The sequence below is a fragment of the Chanodichthys erythropterus genome, chromosome 12 (assembly GCF_024489055.1).
Source record: "Chanodichthys erythropterus isolate Z2021 chromosome 12, ASM2448905v1, whole genome shotgun sequence".
In the NCBI taxonomy this organism is placed as follows: domain Eukaryota; kingdom Metazoa; phylum Chordata; class Actinopteri; order Cypriniformes; family Xenocyprididae; genus Chanodichthys; species Chanodichthys erythropterus.
Window position 1 is genome coordinate 7,942,070 of NC_090232.1, and position 8,701 is coordinate 7,950,770.

General features: G+C 38.7%; 1 pseudogene; it reads right to left on the reverse strand.

Annotated features, from left to right (window-relative positions):
* Window positions 1–4,517: 4,517 nt before the first annotated feature.
* Window positions 4,518–4,634, reverse strand: LOC137033215 (5S ribosomal RNA; annotated as a pseudogene).
* Between the last annotated feature and the right edge of the window lie 4,067 nt (window positions 4,635–8,701).

Genomic DNA, 8,701 nt, shown 5'->3' on the forward strand with positions numbered 1-8,701 from the left:
TGGAGAGATTATGCATGAAGGAATGGTCTCAGATCTCTTGCCAGGTGTTCTCCAAACTTATCAGGCATTATAGAAGAAGAGTGAGCGCTGTTTTCTTGGCAAAAGGAGGTTGCAAAAATTATTGAATAAAAGGGTGCCAATAATTGTGGCCAGCATGTTTTGTAGATAAACATGAATTTCATAATGTGACTTTCCCCCCACTTTCAATTCTTTTTCATCAATGAAAGGTTAGACTTTTGCTAATTTTATGAATTAGAGATCAAAAGGATAAACAATGCAGATTTATTTTTACAGTCATCTTTGATCATATTTACCAAGGGTGCCAATAATTCTGACCATCACTGCACATCATGGTAGTATTTTTGTACATTTTTTGCATTAAGAGTAATGAACATTTTGAAGATGTGTAAACACCATCTCCATGGTTATGGAGGTTCTTTGCTATTGCAGGAAGTAGATATCTTGCTGTATGAAGCATGGGCGTAGGTTTGGTCTCAGCTTTGGTGGGGACATTCAGTTACTTGCTAACGTAGCATTCTATCATCCTGGGTAACACATACTATCACCAGTTAATACTATTTTCCACAGTAGAATCTGCATTTGAAAGCCTGGTCAGTCACTACTGCTAGTTTATTTGTGTGGCTAGCTAGTTATTTTGCCTACTTACACTACTTATGTCCCCTTTCTTCTTCTTGGGTGGCATCTACAAAGTACAAAAAGGGGCAAAAAAAACGTAATATTAAAATGTTTTTACTCTGGCCTTTGTATGTGGCAGAGAGACAGCCCTGGTAACTTACTGTCGGCGTCGTCAACATGCGCGCGCACACACACACACACACACACACACACACACTGCTTGTGCAAGCACAAAAGTAGTCCCGGCCCGCGCGTGTAGCCTGTCAGATACCCCGCCGCCAAATTACGGCGTTTCTTGTACTATCGTCGTCCTGGCCGTAAGAATCGATCCAAATAGCAGTGCAAAGATCCAAATAGCAGTTCAAAGGAGCTTGCTAAATATTGGTGGGGACAAATTTGTCATCTCAAAATATTGATAGGGATTAGTACCCAGCGTCCCCCCCCCTAAACCTACGCCCATGGTATGAAGGACATCATGAATTCTTTTGAAAAGATAATGATGCCTTTGGTGCAGAGACTGAAGCTTAATGATCAATGGACTTTCCTGCAGGACAGCCGTCCCAAAGTATACATCCAAATTTACTTAAGCTTGGTTCAGGGATCAGTTATTCAATGTTATTGAGTGCCCTGTACAGTCTTCAGGTTGAAATCTAATTGAATATATTCGATGGAATTTGTAGAAAGCAGTGGTAACATGGAAACCAAAGACTATCAGTGATCTAGAAGCTTTTTAAAGTGAGGAATAGGCCAAGATTGCAGTAGAGAGGTGACAGAAGCTTCTAAGCACTTACAGACAGAGTTTATTGGAGGTTATAAAGAATAAAAGATTCTACACAAAATTTCACTTTTGGGGATTGAATAATTTTGTACAAATATGTTTAGAGCCAAAATTTGTAATCAGTAATATAATCTCTATAATCTGACTACTTCTGGATTACATTTAGATTACTTTTGTGCTAACCCTTATTTGATGTCACATACATTGTAGAATACTATTGTACTATTTTGACAGATACCAAGAAAAAAAAAAGAAAAAAAATTGACCTTGATATTTCTTTATAAGATCCATGAACATGTAATATAATAAATAAGTAATTCAGATGGATTGAATGGGGCTGTTTAATGCACAGAAGGTCATATAAACGGTTTTACAAGATCAAATGACAGTTTCCTTCTGTAACATAAAAATAATGAAAAGTTTGCTCAAAGCACCATTGCAAGCACTGCTATTAATTACAAGTCATCTGAAAAGGTTACAGACATAAGCAAAGGTCTAAGATATTACAACCACCTCAGCAAAACATGCATTATCTTGTTCCACGGATAGAAAAACTACAGAAAGCAGAGAAGCAACTAGCCCTGAAACAGGACACCGCTGTCAGATGGACTGAGTGGTTTTCATTCTTCCTAGCTCAATTTTTGCAGTATGTCCCTGTTTGTAAGTGGTTTGGTACAGACGATTTAATAAATCCATCTGTTGGTCATGATTCTCAGAGTGCCTTTTAAATTATTCATACTTTGCATACATGTTTGCTCAGGCTTTCATTTTGTTACTGGGTTCATTCCTGTTCTGCAGAACCTTTTGAGTACTCGTGTTGTAATTTAAGGAAGTATTTCTTTAAAAGATTGTACCAGACTTTAGAAAAATTGGCTGAGAAAACTCAGACACTTAAACTGTAATGAATTATAACTGAATTATTTACACAATGGCATGAAAATTATCAAGATTTCTAACAGGATGTACATAAAGAGCTAATTGGTGGCTTTTGCTTACATGAAAACGTTATCTTGCAAGTTTGCTTTCAAATAAACGTTAATAATATCAAAATTATTTTGTGATGTGATCAAACAGGATGAATGTTTTACAGAGACACAAACCAACACCACAATTCAATTCATTGCTAATACTCACTAGTGTTTGGGCTGTTGAATTCCCTCCAAAATGATGTCACTTCCTGGAGATGATGTCATTAGAGAGGTGGCTTTTTTAAACTGATATTCCATCAAACTATAACACAATGGAAAGTGATATTAAGTGATATTAATATCATATACTATAGTGCCAAATGTTTTGAGACGCCTGCCTTCAAGTGCACATGAACTTTAATGACATCCCATTCTTAATTCGTAGGGTTTAATATGGAGTTGGCCCACCATTTGAAGCTATTACAGCTTCAACTCTTCTGGGAAGGCTTTGCACAAGGTTTAGGAGTATATTAATGGGGATTTGTGACCATTCTTCTAGAAGCGCATTTATGAGGTCAGGCACTGATGTTGGACGAGAAGGCCTGGCTCTCAGTCTCTGCTCTAATTCATCCCAAATGTGTTCTTTGTTATGATACCACTAACAGTTGGCCGTAGAATTATTTAGTAGTGTAAAAATGTGTAGGAAATTTCACGTATGGACTTATTGCACAGGTGGCAACCTACCGCGGTTGAATTCACTTAACTCCTGAGAGCGACCCATTCTTTCACAAATGTTTGAAGAAGCAGTCTGCATGCCTAGGTGCTTGATTTTATACACCTTTGGCCATGGAAGTGATTGGAACACCTGAATCCAATGATTTGGAGGGGTGTCCCAATACTTTTGGCTATATATATATATATATATATACTCTGTTCAACTTTCTGTTCAACAGTGCTAGACTGAGATACATCCCCTTTTAAAAATATTTAATTGAATTATAAATTAGTAATGAATCATTTTTATTACATAATTGAATACATATTTTTTTAAATTTAAAAATATTTTATTTAGAGTAAAATTATTTATGTAATTTAATTATTAATTATATTAACTTAATAGCAGTTTTGAACAGAAAATGAAGTTACTGTACAAAGACAAATGCTGCATTTTCTCAGAAAATTGCTACATTTTGTATAGTTTATATATATATATATATATATATATATATATATATATATATATATATATATTTTTTTTTTTTTTTTTTTTTTTTTTTCAGAAAGTTTAGCAGTGACCTAATGAAATGAAACCACTTCATAAATAAGCCTTTGAGCGACTGTGCTCAAATTTAAAACTACAAAGAATGAAAACATCAAATGTAAATGCTGACCCTGAAGCAGAATGTTGAAGTTCCCTTCCTGAGATGACCTAAAAATATATTGTGTATGTGACATGAATTAATCTTGACTTTGAAATCGCTGACCTGAGCCTGCAGCACCTGTGGCTTTAATTGAGCTGAGACAGATTTAGATAATTTGACATTTAGCAGCAGACACTTTTATATAGGGTCAATTCTAGAGGTGGTCCCTATGGAGCGACATAAGGTTAAGCGTCTGACCCAGAACACAGCAGTGATAAAGCCAGATTATGATCTCAGGATCTCTGGGGCTCAATCCTGCTTCTCACTTGAGATCAAACCTCCGACCTTTGGGAGAGCAGCTTAGATCACAGGAGTTTAATAATAATAATAATCCTTACATTTATATAGCGCTTTTCTGGGCACTCAAAGCACTTTACATATTGAAGGGGGAATCTCCTCAACCACCACCAATGTGCAGCATCCACCTGGATGATGCGACGGCAGCCATATTGCGCCAGTACGCCCACCACACACCAGCTTATTGGTAGAGAGGAGACAGAGTGAGGAAGCCAATCAGTGTATAGGGATGATTAGGAGGCCATGATGGACAGAGGCCAATGGGCAAGTTTGGCCAGGATGTCGGGGTTACACCCCTACTCTTTTCGAAGGACATCCTGGGATTTTTAATGACCACAGAGAGTCAGGACCTCGGTTTAACGTCTCATCCGAAGGACGGTGCTTTTTGTCAGTATAGTGTCCCCATCACTATACTGGGGTGTTAGGACCCACACAGACCACAGGGTGAGCACCCCCTGCTGGCCTCACTAACACCACTTCCAGCAGCAACCTAGTTTTCCCAGGAGGTCTCCCATCCAGGTACTAACCAGGCTCAGCCCTGCTTAGCTTCAGTGGGCAACCAGTCTTGGGCTACAGGGTGATATGGCTGCTGGCACACAGATGGGTTAATGCCACCCAGGGGTGTATAAAACACACAAGAAAACTACACACATGGGCCTACTCTTTTTAACATTCAATTATTTGGCTTTGAACTGCAGTATATTTGCATCATCAATGAAAGCACCATCATGAGCACTAGCAGCAGCTGTGTTGAGACATTTTTAAAAGTTTTCAACTAGTTTTAGCTTAAAACTGATCATTCAATCAGTGTATAGTCAGTAGAGTATAGTCAAGTTATGTTTACCACAGGCTTTATTTTACACATAGAAAGAAAAAAAAGAAAAACATTATAAAGCCCCATAGGAAAATCTCAATGGAACCAGCAGGGAATTAGTCTTCCGGGTTCTGACGTCATACCTGCATCACTCAAAAGAGCATTAACTTTTTACACTCTAAAACTCTAAAAATAAAAAAATGCTAGGTTGTTTCAACTCAAATTTGGGTAAAAAAAATGGACAAACCGAACCTTTGGGTTAAATTTTTAAATTACATTTTTAACCTAACAATTGGGTTTGTCCATATTTGACCCAAATTTGAGTTGAAACAACCCAGCATTTTTTAGAGTGTAGTGCAACTGACCAGATACAGACACAATACGTTCGACAACCAATGTAATAAAATGTTGCCAGATTCAAGTTCATGTGTTTTGGGTAAAACTGAACTTGCTTTTAGAGCATTTCACTGGACAATTCACTTTTAAAGTTTGGCAAACCATGCAAGAAGCAGCGAAATATTGTTTTGCAGAAAAGTTGCCACAAGCTCATTTTTACAATGAGCCTTGTTTGGAAACAAGACCTGCTGGGATAGTGGGAGGAGGGTACAATTAAATCAGACCGAGCAATAAAGCCAAGTGTGAATCCAGATGTGGCTCTTTCATGCTAATCAAACTCCCACGTTAAACATACAGAACTTGGTTTAAGAAGATGTCATCAGGAGATTTTTTTAGTGAAAAAAAAAAAAAAAAAAAAAAAACGCAAAAGATTTCATCTCATTCTTTCCAGCATATTCATCCTGAAGTGAAGTTCAGTGAGGACAATGTATGATAAAGAATTCAGAAATCAAAGTGCAGTTTGGTGTTGCATACAAAGTGAGTCATTGCTATCCATTTATCGTCACAGTTAAGCAGCAATGAATATGCTCACTTTATTAATGACTCCATCTCTGAGAAATTGCAAAGGGATATTAAATATGTAGCAAATGAACTGTGGCTAACAGGATAGTGCTGGACAATCGAGCACTTGGTCTCAAGAGATGGACATGACTGTCGGATTCGGTGTCAAATGTGATAAGACGGTTGGAGAAAAGCTTCATACCGGCTTCGGATAATTGCACAGATTAGTCACTGGAGCTCATTCATAATGAATCTGTGTTGTTAATTATGTATGTTTGTCCTGTCTTCTTTGTGTGAACGAATGTTTTTATCTCATTGTATGCATCAAGCACTTGTGATGGATATGCAGAATCTCAGCAGCACAATGATTGCCGAAGCCTTGATGTTTCATGTTTTATATATAAAAACTCCATACAATGTAGATACAGAAATAAATATTTCATCTGAGTTCTTTCATATTTAGTTGAATTTCCACTAGTGCAACCATGGGTCACAATAACCATACGGAAGTGTATGGGTTTGATTCACTCCAGAAGTGAAACATCCACAGTGAGGTCAAACGTTAATTGGCTGTGAACAATAACGTACAAAGATATTAATGATTATGTAAAACGCTGAGGTTATAAGCCAACAGCATGTCTTATTCAAGTCACAACATTGTTCTACATGGCTTCTGAATGCATATAGAAAAAAACACAGCAGTGTCTGCCTGAACTTTTGAAGACTTTCTGGTAAAAACAAAATGTGGTGTGCAGCAGTGAAATGTGTACGAGATAAGCATTATTAATTGTAAATTAATTGGTAAATTATTTTGCATTTAATTTAATTAGTTATTTTTCTTATAATTACTTGTTTTTTTGTATAATGCTTTGGCAATATTGTATGTAAACACAATCATGCCAATAAAGTACTAAATGTATACAGAATACTGCAAACATACTATGGGTAGTGTAAACTCTCCTGTTCGAGCCACCCGCTCTAAGTGGGACTCAAACCCGGGTCCGCTGGCATGGGAGTCGGGCGCTCTAACAAGGAGGCTAAAGATCAAAGTCTTTAGCATCAGTCGTTAAAAAGCCTCTTGAAATCAGGGGAGTGAGGTTTACACGCACATCCATTACACTCACCCCCCTAAACCTCAATCCCATCCAGATCACAGATCCAATGTAACCCCTCCTGTTCGAACCGCCCGCTCTAAGCTGGACTTGAACCAGGGTCTGCCGGCATGGAAGTCGGGCGCTATAACAAGGAGGCTAAAGACCGCAGTCTCTAGCGTCAGTCGCTAGAGCGCCTCTTGAGATCAGGGAAGTAATACGTTTCTGTCATATGCTTCTCCTTGACTTTTGTACTCTACAAGCTAAAGGCCAAATGCCGAAAGCAAGTTAACTCATAAGAGAGAAGAATTACATATTAGATCTCTTTAATATCTCAGTTTCTGCTTGAGAGAAAGATCAGATGAAGACATTAGTTGTCCTGCAGATTGACTAGATTAGGCTAGAATTTCAGAACAATGTCTCAAACTGTGCTGACAAAGCAAAGTTCACAAAAAGTCCACACATTCCCTACAGCTGTTTGTTTCAGGATCAGAGACGCTCAAGTGCTCCCGCCGGCCCTTTCCTGCGACACATAGCAGGGAAAACATGGATTTGAATTCCCATGATATTACAGCTACATCAATGAGATCACCAAGAGCCAGCCACCAGATGGGTTTGCCAGCTGTGCCATTGATCATTTGTGGCCGTTGTAATTTCCTTTCTATGTAACCAAAGCCTTTGAGTAATGCTTGTGTAAGACCAGCATGTGTTGTCTCAGGACAATCGTCTGTGTTTCTGAGGTGTTACACTCTGCAGACGCAACAGATCCGATGCAAGATGCTCAGTTCCCACTTGCACCGTTCCATTCGGAAGAACATCAGAGGAGTCTGTTCAAGGAAAGCCATTACATATTCCCATCCTCTTTCATTGGGTGTTGTCTGGGGCTGGAAGTCAGACCTTCACAGCATAAACAAAACTGACCTTAGTACTGTTTTTATCAGCGTCTAGCCAGCATTTCTTGTCGAATGCAGCTTTAATCAGACCAAAGGGCCCTCCTCTGTGACTTACCAGAAGAAAAATAAGAATAAGATATCTTTTCCATGTTTCTTACTGAAAATAATACATGTACTGGACCTAGTGCACCAAATAGTAGACTAACATTGTCATGCATTTCCCTTCACAACTCATAAACTGTAACAAATATGCTCTTTTGCTATGAGAAACAACGTAATGTACACAAATTACACATTACCAAATTATTATTATTTTTTTTTTAGAGAAGCTTTACTGTAGCTCAAATAGCAGCAACGCCAAGGTCATGGGTTTGATTATCAGGGAAATCAAGAACTGAAAAAAATGTTACCTTGAATGCAATGTAATTTGTTTGGATATAAGTGTCTGCCAAATGTGTAAATGTAAATGTAAAGTTTAAAGGCCAACCAACTGTCATGATCACCGTTTGTTCCTGTCAGTTCCCGGACTACATCTCACATCATCCTCTCTGCCACTCACCTGCACACACTTCACACTAATCTCTTATCACCACACCCAGCTGCCACTCATTACACGGACTATAAAAGACTCATACACACACCACCTCACTGCTAGGTCTTGTTTTCCCAAGTGTTGCATTTCCAAGCGTTATTTCCTGTCTGCCTGTCCTGTGTTACCGTTCCTGCCTGTCTCCTGTTTGTTGACCCGTTGCTGCCTGTCCTGACCATTGCCTGCACCCTGACTACGATTCTGCCTGTTCCTTGTTGTTCCCGTTTACTCCCGTTTGACCCTGCCTGTATGACTACGCTCACTGTAAATAAAGCTTTGCATTTGGATCCCTACCTGAGTCCCGCCTCCGTTACAGAAGACCTAGCCATCCTCAGATCCAGCAGCTTGGTGAGTGTTCCAGTCTCAGCTATCATGAA